We start from the raw sequence: 12,422 nt of genomic DNA on the forward strand, positions 1-12,422 counted from the left end.
TACTGGGATGTGGCATGAGGAAATGTGGAAATGAGGAACAATAAGGCAGAGAGTTCTGGGACTTTCAGCATAAAAAAGGTTCAGGCAAGAGTGGAGCTGAGTTTTGGATCATATATCCTGCAGGAAGTAGAGTAGGAATATAAAGATGAAGGAGAAGGACAGTGATATGTAAAATGCTTGAAGAATAAGGCAAAAGGCTGTAGATACTTTACTGCTACTTGAAATAGTTCTTAACATTGAACCTGCTCCATCCCAGTCAGCCATTAGGTGTCTGTCCCAGGTTTTGCAGAGCTTGCTCTTTTGTTTTCCTGTGAATTTCCAAACCAGTTGTGTTGCTGGTCCATCCATCAACCCCTCTCACCAAACAACTTGTAAACTGTCTGGAATTTTAGCTGAGTTTGGTCAAGGGGGAGATGTTTCAAACATGCAAAGAGGTGGCTGAGCACTAAGGTGGTTAAGTCCAGTAGAGGAAAAGCCTCTCAAACACCAAAACACCAACAGGAAATCAGTTTTCATACGTTTGACCACCATGGAACATTATGATGTTTATTGCATTGTGTTGCTTTGGGGTATGGGCAATATTATCTGTATGTGTTTCTCCCAGGTAAGTCAATATCAAAGACAAAAGCAAAGGACAATTGAGCCTGAAATCCTACTGAAATCATGGTAGGAATTTTGATCCCATTTGTGGGTTTTTAATAGGTAAAATAAATCAATTTGGCAACTCCAGACCCAGCGTAGTGAGTTAGTGAATGATTCCTCCCTCAACTTAAAAAAATTCCCCAGGCCCAGAATAACTATAAATAATTCACAAAAAAAAAAATCAAGACCTTTTCCAAAGATTTTGAGTAGTTTCTTTGTAATGACTTTCCTTTGATAAACCTGCTAATCCAATTCATTGCAGCAATCCATAGGAGTAAAAAGCATTTAAAACCTCAGGACTGATATGTATTTTTTTCCACCTCTCTGCTTTGCTGGAAAGAAAGGACTTCAGCTCCCCTTTCACTCTAACACTTGCTGTAAATTATTTTCCAGAAGTGCCAGGAAATCAAAAATTCCCTTCCTAGTCTTACCTGGCTACCCAGTAAGGCTTCACACCAAACCCCACAAGATCAGACAGGACTTGGGTGAACACCATCAGCTCAAAATGCACTTTGAAAATTCTGTGATTACCCCCCACTTATTTCCTTGGCTTCACGAGGAAGGGAAAGGGCAGAAAAGTCCATCCCAAATACCTGTTTTAAGTTGGGGTGAAGGAATGATGAAGAGTCAGCTGCAGATTCCTCCTCCTTGCCACCCTGCTCACTGCCAGAGTCACTTTCTGCTCACTCCCATGAGGAGATCTGGGAGAAATTTTTTGGATTTGTAACTGATTTTCAAAACACAGTTTCACTTCAATGATTGGTGGCTTGACAAACTGAATGTGGCAAAAACCCTCAACCCAGGCCAAAAAAAAAAAAAAGAAAAAGAAGGGCAGATAATTATTTTTTACTTTTGTTTTCACCTCAGCTGTTTGATTTTTCTGTGGTTCTGAATCAAACTGACCCTTTTGGGGGGCATCAAAATGAGCACAGCCATGGAAATGTTGTTGCTTGTTGGATTCCTCTGCTTTGCTGTTTGTCCAGCCTGGTCAATGAGCCATAAAATGTTTGCAACATTCCCAGTGTCCACTATTCCAGAGAGATCCATACTTAGGAAGTTGTCTCCAGACAACTTTCCCCCTGCAAAGATCCATCAGGAGATTGTCGTGTCAGCCAATGATGCTACTTGGAACTGCAGGACCAAGACTGAAGATTCAGCCTTCTCTTACACAAGGTTTTCATCCCTCACCTCAAAAAAGAGCTGATGAGCAGCCCATGGCTCAGTCAGTCTCAGGGAGGATCCCTGTTGTCCTGCTTGATGAAGCTTTGGCTGGTTTGGGTCTTTCTCCTTGTCTCAGCATGGCAGAGACTCTATCCAGAATCCAGCAGGATTGGCAGGTGACACACATCAGCTTCCTGGCCTCATGATTGGTTGGTGGGTCTGAAACCCTGCTGATGAGGCTGGAAATGAGAATGATGGAGCTTCACAGTATTGCATAGTGAAAATAAGGAAGATGTGGAGCTGCTGGAGCAAGTCCAGAGGAGGCCCCGGAGATGCTCCAGGGTTGGAGCCCCTCTGCTCTGGAGCCAGGCTGGGAGAGCTGGGGGGGCTCACCTGGAGAGGAGAAGGATCCAGGGAGACCTGAGAGTCCCTTCCAGTACCCAAAGGGGCTTCAGGAGAGCTGGAGAGGGACTTGGGACAAAGGCATGGAGTGACAGGACAAGGAGGAATGGCTTCAAACTACCAGAGGGCAGGATTAGATGGGATATTGGGAAGGAACTCTTGGCTGTGAGGGTGGGAAGGCCCTGGCATAGGCTTCCATGAGAAGCTGTGGCTGCCCCATCCCTGGAAGTGTCCAAGACCAGGCTGGATGGGGCTTGGAGCAACCTTGTCTACTGGAGGGTGTCCCTGCCCATGGCGGGGGGTTGGATGAAGATGATTTTTAATGTCCCTTCCAACCCAAACCATTCTATGGTGTCCTTGGGGATGGAAGGCACCAAAACACCCCAGTGTGGTGAGGTCTGAGCTGGTCCCTGCCCACAACAGCTCCAGGTGGGCACTGGGTGCTCAGCACAGGCAAAGCTTTGTGCAGAACAGCAAATGAGGGAAGGCAGATCTCACAAGACTTTACACACAAGTGATAGAGAGGTATCAGGATGTGCTGGCAGCTGCCTCCTGTACTCTCTTCCCCCCATGCCCTAAATGGCATCAGCTGTCTTGTACTTGTTGAAGAAAGGAGGAAGAACATGGCCAATTTCTTTAGGTGAGGTTTTAAGCAGAAACGGAACCTCAAATGGAAAGTGAGTGAGGTTACAGCACCGTAACCTCGATGATTGCAAAAGGGGAAACTCTTCAGACTAGAACCTGACTGGAGATAAGCTCTCTGAAAGGTTAAGTGCACGCAATAAATATCCCCACCCCTTCTGTTGGCCCAGACTGCCATGAGCTGTGAATGGGCTGGTTTAGACAACTCTAGACCCACATTTCTCCTCCCATTTTTAGGCCAGCTTTGCACCCTGTGGCTCCAGGGCATGAATTTCAGCTCAGAGCAGCCTGAATGAGGAGAATCGGAGCATCATCTGTAGCAGGATGGAACCTTTTATAGCCTGACAGGCCTTTGTGGGTAACAGCTCTTTTAAGGAAGACACCTTTCTAACATTAGCACTCCGTGAGCAGTGGGGCTGTACTGTCAGCCCCTCATTGCTATAAGTGTGACAAACCAGTTCAATTTGTCATTCAGCTGTTGTCGACAGGAAACCACCAACAGCAGCCAACGGACGACGCCAAGAAGAATTAGGGTTTCTCTTTCTGCGTCCTCTAAGGATTAAAACTCCCCAAGACAAGCTGATGATCTTAAGCACACGCCCTGGAAGGGATTTTTTAACTCTGATGGACTGCTAAGAACAAGCAGAATATGATTTAATCCCAACATAGAACTCACCAGGTAAGTGCAAATGATTTTCTGGTAGTTTTGCTTCTTCTCTGCTGCCTGTTTATTGCCTGGTGCTCCATTGGGCCCATCCCCTTGGAGCATTTAGAGATCTGGTCCATCTATGCACTGGTGGTTATTAAGGCCTTCAGGGCTGGGGTGGGGTGTCCAACAGGCCAAACTGCTGTTGCAGTGTGTGTGAGTGTCTTTGCTCCTGGCAGTGTTGAAATCCCCCCATTTGAGGTGGGACTGATGCCCTAAGTCAGACACTGGCCCAGCAGGTTGTCTCTTGGGCATAGATCAAGCTCTTTCTCTTATAAAAACCATACCAGCAGATGAAAGCCCTTTAAATAGCAAGGTGTGGATGGCAGTCTTCCAGCTAAATTCCTTGGAGAGAAAGGGGAGAAAGTGAAATTAGGGTCCAAATTCTGAATTTACATGAAGTGGAGGTTTGGGTGCTCAGGCTCTGACTCACCAACCTTTTCTGAGTTGAGCCCGTAGGTGCTTCAGACAGTCCAAGGGAGGGCTGAGGTTTTAATTCCTGGCACATTTGGGAACTTTGAGGATCTTTGCTTTCTTTTGCTCCAGAGATGGTTGGAATGGTCTCATTGGAAGTAACATTTGGTTTTCATCAGCTCCTCCACTCGAGCTGGTAAAACTAGTGCAAAGCTAACGCTGGTTGTAGACAAAGCTTCTGGCAAGTTGGAGATCTGCAATGGAGTTATAGGAAACGTGGAATTACTGCTTCTCTCCCTGGCCCTTTCCCATCCCCACACAAGCACAGTCTACACTGGCAAGCTGGACTTCTACAGTGGAGTTATAGGAAGGGTGGATTTGCTGCTTCTCCCCCTGGTCACTTCCCATCCCCACACAAGCACAGTCTACACTAAGTCTGTAGCTTTGCTTCCTGATTACAGTTTAGGCCAGATCAAAACTCCACAGAGCTCCAAGTTGGAGCCTGGATATCTCAGAAACCACCTTGCTGGCTGTGACACTTCTGGGAGGGAAGAGCAGTTCCCGTGTTGTGGAATATTTGCATCTCAGACCTCCTCAGGTGTTTACTCAGGGCTTTGTGGCCAGTGGTGCCTGGCAAGGCAACGCTCTTCAAGGTGCTGCAGTTACCCCACACGTGATTTGGGGGCTTTTCTTGCCTTTCTTGCAGGGCTGCTGTGATATTTAACTGATTATGGATCTTTAACAGTGCAAAATCAGGCTGTGGTGTGTACACTGCCAGCACTGAGGGTTCCTGTTGCATGCAGAGCACACACACACGTGGTCCCTGCTCTGCTACGTGCTGGAGATGGAGAAGGCAAATGGAAATTAGGAATAAATAAGGACAGCTGCAGGGCAGCCAAGGCACCCTCATTAATATGCTCCACCAGTCATTCTGTCAAGGTTTAAGTCATTTTTAGCAGAAGATTTGAGGGCTGCAGGGCCTGTGATTTCTTGTCCACATTTTGTTTTTCCTTCCAGCCATCCTGCAGCATTGTCATTATGCTGGTACCCAAAAATCAGTGAAAAAAACCCTTCTGGCCTATTCTTGCTTCATTCTGCCCAAATAGGGCTATTGTTGCTAACTTGGAAGGTTGCAAAGTCAAAGCCTGAATTTTTTGATGAAGGGGAAAAGACCCAAGACATATTTAAGTGAAAATTTTGCAATTTTGCTGCTGATTTTTTTTCTTCTTCTTTCCTAATGACTTCCATGTTCAACTTAATCAGCATGGAGTGTTCTGGGATGCTGTTGTACCCTGAGATGGTGTGGTGTCTGTCCTCTCTTAAATAAGTCCACAATACCCCAGGATGAGCATCCCATTTCTGCATAAATTGGGCCCCATTTCAAACAGGGCAATCAGCTTTTTTATTTCTGCTTTGTGACTTTCTTCCTGACTGACCTTTCGACCTTTATTTCTCTGTGGCACCTTTATGGGCACAGCAGCAGCCAAAAGGGTCTTGAGGCAATTTACAGGAGCAGCCAAGGCTTTTTGCCATCTTAGGCAGGTGTGGAAATGGGATTTCACAGGGATCACAGAACTGTGTTGAGCAGAGTAGGAGGTCTTGGGCACAATGTTACTTCATCATTATTTGTCTTCCTTCCTTCCTCTCATTCTTTCCATTCTCTCTGTCTTAAAAAGGGAGTTTCCTCCCTACCCTTCCATGGTTGAGGAGACTCTGGAGGTAACCAGGCATTGACTCCATGTGGGTGAGTTCCCTTGCAGTAAATAGTTTCCTGCAGGGGTTCTATCATGGGCAAGAATCTTGCAAGACACCTGAAGCTAAATCCTGCTGGAACCCTCAAGTTTCCCTCCACAGCTTCATTTCATGTGGTGCAAGTCAGACTTCTGGTTAGGTTGATGCCACTTTGCAATATTAGAAGTAGCTGGGGGGATAAAAAAGGATGCAATTCCCCCCTGGGAGAGGTCTTGGAAACAAATTACAGCCTGAGGCTCCTTGGGGAAGGAGTTGTTGCACCACTTGACATCACTGTGGAGCTCAGAAGAAAGGACAACACTGTGTGAAACAGGCTGTACAAGGTCATGGTTATTGCTTAAAAATAAATGCCAAGGAGCAACGTACACAACAGGAATGTAAACCAGAACTCCAGAATTTCAACCTGGACAAGCCATCTGTGTCTCACAAAGTCAGCCTGTTTTCCATATCAGGGTTAAATCCATCTCACTGAGGCCAGCCAAAAAATCCCCTCCCGCCCCCAAAAACCAAACTCAAACCACAGCAGCTCCTTGTGTTGAAATAAAACCCAGGGTTTCAATTACAATTTTTTCCAAGAAGGAGTTGCAGCTGAGCAGGAGAACAATGTGCTGTGGTTTTATGGAGCAATTTTGTCTTTGTTAATGTTGGTCAGTTTTAATGCAAAAAACATCGTGGGCTTGCCTGTTCAAACTTCCAAACCCAATTATAAATGCCTGAAGGAGAGGGACACGGTTGAGCAGAGGTGTGGAAAGTGGGAACTGGGAGGAATTATTGCAACAAGTAATGTTGCTTCATTTGCTGGAGCCATAGCAAGGAAGAGGGGAATGAGCTTGTTGTCCTCCATGGAATCATAGAATGGTTTGGGAAGGACCTTAAAGCTCATCTGGTTCCAACCCCTCTGCCATGGACAGGGACACCTTCCACTAGACCAAGTTGCTCCAAGACCTGCCTACCTGGCCTTGAACACTTCTGGGGATCCACCAAGCACAGGAGAAGCAGTCACGGGTCTTTCAGTGAAGAAAATTAGTGCTGATCATTAGGAAGTAATTTTAAGGCCATGGGAATTAGAAGGCTGGGATAGACTTATGAGGAGCAGGGGGATTCCTATGACTGAAAGCCTTGAAGAACAAGTTAGGAGGTCTCTCAGAAACAATGTAGATCCACCAGATTAATGCCCTTCTTGGGGCCGGTCCGACATTTCTGCCACGCTGTGAAATACACGTGGCTTCTGAGGCAAAATGGGCTTTTCCAAACCATTCTCCTGCATTTCCCCCTCTATTTATTTACTTACATATTTATGAAATTACTCTCCAAATTGATCAAATCTCCATGATCATTTCTGCTTCTCTGGAATCCATGATACATGGTACTGATCAAAAAGCAGCAAGCAGGACCCCTGTGGGCCTGTGTGTCAGGAGACAGAGCAGAAATAGTGAACACATGGCTTGCAAATGAGTTTTCTGCTACCTAATGAGGGTAGAAGAGTGAAAAATTACTCAGTTGTCTGGGCTGTCTGCTCTGCCTTAATGGTGGTGGAATAGGCAACAATTCTGGTGGATGAAAGTTGATTGAAAAACTTTCTGCCCCTTGATAAAGGAACTTTATGGCCAAGAGGTGAAAGAGGAGATTGGCCCCATGCCCAAGTCTCCAGAGTCTCAATTTACTACATGATTGTGTTTCCTTGTACATAGGAGGTCCCTCTTCTCTGTGAAACCCGGAGAGGGAAGGAAAACCTTGACCAAATACTGGGGGCAGAGGAGCTGCAGGACTTCTTTCCGTCCAGGCAGTTTCTTGGCCAACACCTGAGCCGTGATGGCATCCACGCATACGTGAATGCCTTGGGACCCTGAACTCTGGGGCAGAACATCTCACATATGTCTGTGGGAGGATGATCCTTGAGAAGTGGGGTTTGAGTAGAGGTTAAAATTGACCTATGGAAAAATAAAGCCGTTGCCCACAATACCTGGCGGGAGGACTGAGGTCGTACTGAGCACGTGGAGAAACTGATAGAAAAGCTTTAAATTGACTTTTATCTCAAGAGTTTTTCCTGGCTGCCTCTTACATATTTCACCTGGACCATTTTAGAAGCACAGGGAGAAGACCACAGCTGCTTGAGACATTAATGCAGCAAACTTGCATGATTCTTCTTCTTTTTTTCTTTTTTTCCAGTGAAAGATGCCAATATTCGGGGTGTTTTTGTGACAGAACTTTTCAAAGGTGGTGATTTCCCACGGAATGCTTTCTTTTCCCTGAAGATTTTAGTGGAAAAGTGGGGGAAAAAACATTCTGTGTGAAAGTCACCCGGTGGGCTGCCAAGGAATAATAACTGTGCATGCAAAGGAATTGTGAATTTGGGATTCTACAAGAGGCATCTCAGCCAGGTGGGAAGAAATTCTGGTTGTTTAAGAGTAGTACTGCTGATGCCAGAGAGAGTATGGACACTGGCAAAAGGAAAAGCAAGAAATTAGGAAATAAGGATTAGGAAAAAAGATTTATTCTGGTTCTGCTGCAAAAAATTTAGACCAGATCAAATGTGAGGTAACCAGAGAGTGGATCAGCCCCATCACTTCTGTGCCATAAATGATTTCTGCAACAGATCTGGCTGCAAGGTTGGACCTTGTTCTGCCACATTTCTGTCTCCTTCTAGCACCATAGGGATGTTTGAATATCATTTTAATTCTGAGAACTGAGTTAACCTTTCAATTTTGGATAAAGGAGTAAAAAGTAATGGGTATTTTCTTTCTTTACTGACATCAAATAGGAAATAATACTGAGATAAGGCCTTGGCTGCCGTGAGTAGTCAAGAATAGGCGTGTTGTGAGCAGAGCAGAAGAAGCCTGACAGGGAGGACTGGTGTGGGTAGGAGACAGGGATCAGCATGGGCAGGCTGCCTGGGGGCATGTGGTAGTTTTTGCCAGCTCAACCCAAGACAGGGCAAGGACCACACGCTCCTCCAGCAGGGTTTTGTGAGGGCTGATTGTGCCTTGGGGCGGAGGGATGTGCGAGGGGCTTCTCCACTGGCTGTTTTCTGCAAGTGGTTGTACTCATACTGAGCAGTGGAAATTCAGCCTTCCATGAGGTCACCAGAAAGGAGTGTGCTCTAAAATGTTAGCATTTCTCCTCATTAGTTTTCTTATTCAGACAGAAGGAAAATGAAGTTGCTTTCTCCTTCAAAAAGGCTTTTCCTAAGTGGGTCCAGACAAAACCTCTTTGTGGTCCCTATTAGCAAAATATCTCCCAGTTGCCACCAACCAAAACCACTGCTGCATTTTCATCCCAGTCCCTTGAGATATCTCTGCAGTACCCACAGGATTTAACAATAAACAACAGTAATAAAACAAGAAGCCACCACCACTCTGCACTCAGGGTGGTCTCGTACCTGGGGCTACACAAGGTGCCTGTGTCTGAGTGTCATCCTAAACAAGGGGATGGGATCAGGGGAAATAACCCTGATTTCCCCCAAATCAGGGGAAAAGGAACAGCCTGTCTCCTGGAAGGCATACACCCAACAAGTGGGAAGTGAAGTCAGGCTAGACTTTCCCAAACATAGTCCAGGAGATGGCACAGCTCCTGTGCAATGGGGACTACAGGGGGTTTGGATGCAGCCACCAAAACTTTAAGGGTGGGAGAACAAGCCCCAGAATTGCCTGTTTTAGTAGTGAAGATGCTTCCTCAGGGTTCAGAAAGTGCTTGGAGAGCTCAGAGTCTCAAAACAGAGGCTGGTGGGTTGGTTATAATGCATTGGTGTCTTCCAGGAGCAGCAGGACATTGCATTAAATCTTCTAGAGGAATGGGAACAGGCAGGTTCTGATGGCAAAGGAAAGGGGAAGAGAAAAACATGGCCAGACCACGAAAACAGTAGCTGGAGGAAATGAGCTGCCCAGCTTTCACAGCAGCAGGACAGGGAAGCAGCCCTGGGGACCAGCTGAAAGAGGAGAGGTGCCTTCATTCCTGTTGGGGTTTCAAATCCAGTAGGCCACAGGTGTAAGCATCTGGCTGTGGATTTATCCCAGTGGGCTGTGGGGCATCTGGAGAGAAGCTGCCACATTTCCTGGTGCCCTTGTGGAGTGGTGGATCTGAGATCTTCCAGGCAAGCCTAAGAGCCTGTGGACATTTAGTACATGGGTTGGAAATCTGGTCTCCATGGGTGTGTTACAGGGAGCTGTCAGAGGTAGCAGAGACAAGCCAGCCTTAGGACTGACCTGGACAAGTTTGAGCCCATGGGAATTTCATGAGGTTTAACAAGACTGAGTGCTGGTGTTGCACCTGGGTTGGGGCAGGGGATGAACCAATGGAAAGCAGCTCTGGGGAGAAGGACTTGGAGGGGCTGGTGGGTGAGAGCCTGGATGTGCTCCCCATGTGCACTCCCAGCCCAGAACCCCCCCATGCCCTGGGCTCTTCCCACAGTGTGGGCAGCAGGGGAGGGGGGGATTCTGCCCCTCTGCCCCCTCAGGTGAGACCCCACCTGCAGAGCTGCCCCAGCCCTGGGAACAACAGCACAGGAGGGACACAGACCTGTTGACTCAAGTCCAGAGGAGGCAATGGAGATGCTCCAGTGTCTGGAGTCCCTTGGCTCTGGAGACAGGCTGAGAGAACCTCTTCAGACAGGAGAAGAGAAGGCTTTGGGGTGTCCTAGTTGCCCCTTTCAGTACGTGAATGGAGCCTAGAAGAAAGGTGGAGAGAGACAATTTGCAAGAGCCTAGAGTGACAGGACAAAGAGGAATGGCTTCAAACTGAGACACAGTAGGTTTAGATTAGATATTAGAAAGAAAGTTTTCCCTGTGAGGGTGGTAAGGCCCTGGCACAGGTTGCCCAGAGAAGCTGTGGCTGCCCCATCCCTGGGAGTGTCCAAGACCAGGGTGGACAGGACTTGGAGCAACCTGGGTTAGTGCAAGTTGTCCCTGCCCATGTCAGGGAGGTTGGAACAAGATGATCTTTAAGGTCCCTTCCAACCCAAACCATTCTATGATTCCATGATCACACATTCATATCGAGGCCTGAAAAGTTACTAGAGAACATCTGGGGATTGATGTATGCAAACAGGGTGGAAATCACCTCCAGAGAGAGGTGAGATCACAGCCTGTGCTCTCAGGTCAGGGGAATGGAGGCAGATGGAGCACATCTGGAGTGACTGAGAGCTGCATATGAGAGACTTTCTCCCTTTTCAGTGCCCTTTTTCATGTGCTTTCTCAGTGTTCTCCATTCAGCTGGTGTCAAAGGACATCCCTGGGCTGAGAAGGCAAATTGCCTCGGCTTCTTGACTCCAGGTCTCATCTCGTGGCCATGAGTTGTCCAGCCTGGAGGAAAGAGAGGAGGCACAAAGACAAAGGGATGTGCCCCAGGTGACACACAAGATATCTTAGATACTATATGGGATGCAATAGGCAGACCACAAAACATGTAATCTTTTTTTATTTTTATTAATTGCTTCTGAGCTTCTTGAACCACGACCATCACTGGATGAGTCTTTGCAGCAGCCCGGCTGCAGCTGTTGGGTTTCCCCGCTGTCAGCACTGGGAACGTGCCTCAGATCACAAGCAGGTTTCTGTCTGGAGCTGCCACGCTCTTGTCCTCTTTCCCAAGAAGACTTGGCAGCCACCAGCTCTTTGCTAAGCCTTTGCTACACCTCATGGTAGCTCCTCCTTCCCACCTCAGCAGTGGATGAGAGCAGTTTTCTAAAAGAGCAACTTCCCTTTTCATAGGGATAGGAAGTGAAGTTCATGTAGCAAAGAGAGAGCAGGTACCTCAGAGCACTCTCCACCAAATGATGAGCCCCTGTCCCAAAGCTCAAAGTGCTCCATCTAACCTGAAACTGTCCTCTTCTTCCATAGCCCCAACCTGACCACCACCACCTCCTGCCCTGCCATTAGCTGGAGGAGAATTGGGAAGGAAAAATCCAAGGTGGCAAGGGAGAAGTTTAACAAATGTGCGAGGGTTTCCTCACTTCTGTATCTCCTTGGCACACAAACAGCAGGGACACCTGCCTGAGGGGTGAGGGGCTGGGTGTCTGCCTGGTTGCCTTCAGAGTCACCCTGACTTGGCAGGTGCCATGAGGGTGGTGCCAGACTTTTTTCAGTGGTGCCCAGCCACAGGATGAGCAGCAGTGGCCATAAACTAAAACACAAGAAGTTCCACCTCAACACGAGGAAGAACTTATTTATGTTGAGGTAGGCAGAGAACTGGAACAGTCTGCACAGGGAGATTGTGGAGTTTCCCTTTCTGGAGTCATTCCAAAGCCACCTGAGTCTGTGTCACCTGCTCCAGGTGACCCTGCCTTGGCATGGGGGCTGGACTAGCTGATCTCCAGAGATCCCTTCCAACCCCAACTATTCTGTCATTCTGTGCTGACCCTCTTGGGTAAGAGACATGGTGTAACCCCTGAGGACCTGCAGACCCCTGTGTATGGCCCAGACAGCCTTGCAGCCCTCCATGGGGTTGTCTTCCTTTGTCAGGAGCAGAGTTGCAGAGCCAAGGCTGATTCCTCTGCCATGTGGCCATCAACCACGTGCATCCTGGAGCAGCTGCTCCCATCTCACACAGCATCGTGTCCTCAGCCAGCCTCATCTCGTCCTTGTGTCTCACGGCTGGTAAAGGTCCTCTGCCATGACCTCAGCTTAGATCTGCTCTGTGAAGCCTCTCTTCCCATAAACAACATCACCAGCATGTGGGTGACCTTTCGGTTGTGCATCACACCGGGCAGACG

The 12,422-nt window shown here is 47.6% G+C and overlaps 1 protein-coding gene across 1 annotated transcript in view; it reads left to right on the forward strand.

Moving 5' to 3' along the window:
* Positions 1–3,020: 3,020 nt before the first annotated feature.
* BLK (BLK proto-oncogene, Src family tyrosine kinase) overlaps positions 3,021–12,422 on the forward strand; it is a 49,910-nt gene continuing 40,508 nt past the window's right edge. Inside the window, exons 1-2 of the mRNA XM_071547735.1 lie at positions 3,021–3,201; positions 3,323–3,526. The gene's annotated coding sequence lies outside the window, so the exon portion shown is untranslated. The remainder of the gene's footprint in view (positions 3,202–3,322; positions 3,527–12,422) is intronic.

Source organism: Pithys albifrons, chromosome 2 (genome assembly GCF_047495875.1).
Source record: "Pithys albifrons albifrons isolate INPA30051 chromosome 2, PitAlb_v1, whole genome shotgun sequence".
Classification (NCBI taxonomy): domain Eukaryota; kingdom Metazoa; phylum Chordata; class Aves; order Passeriformes; family Thamnophilidae; genus Pithys; species Pithys albifrons.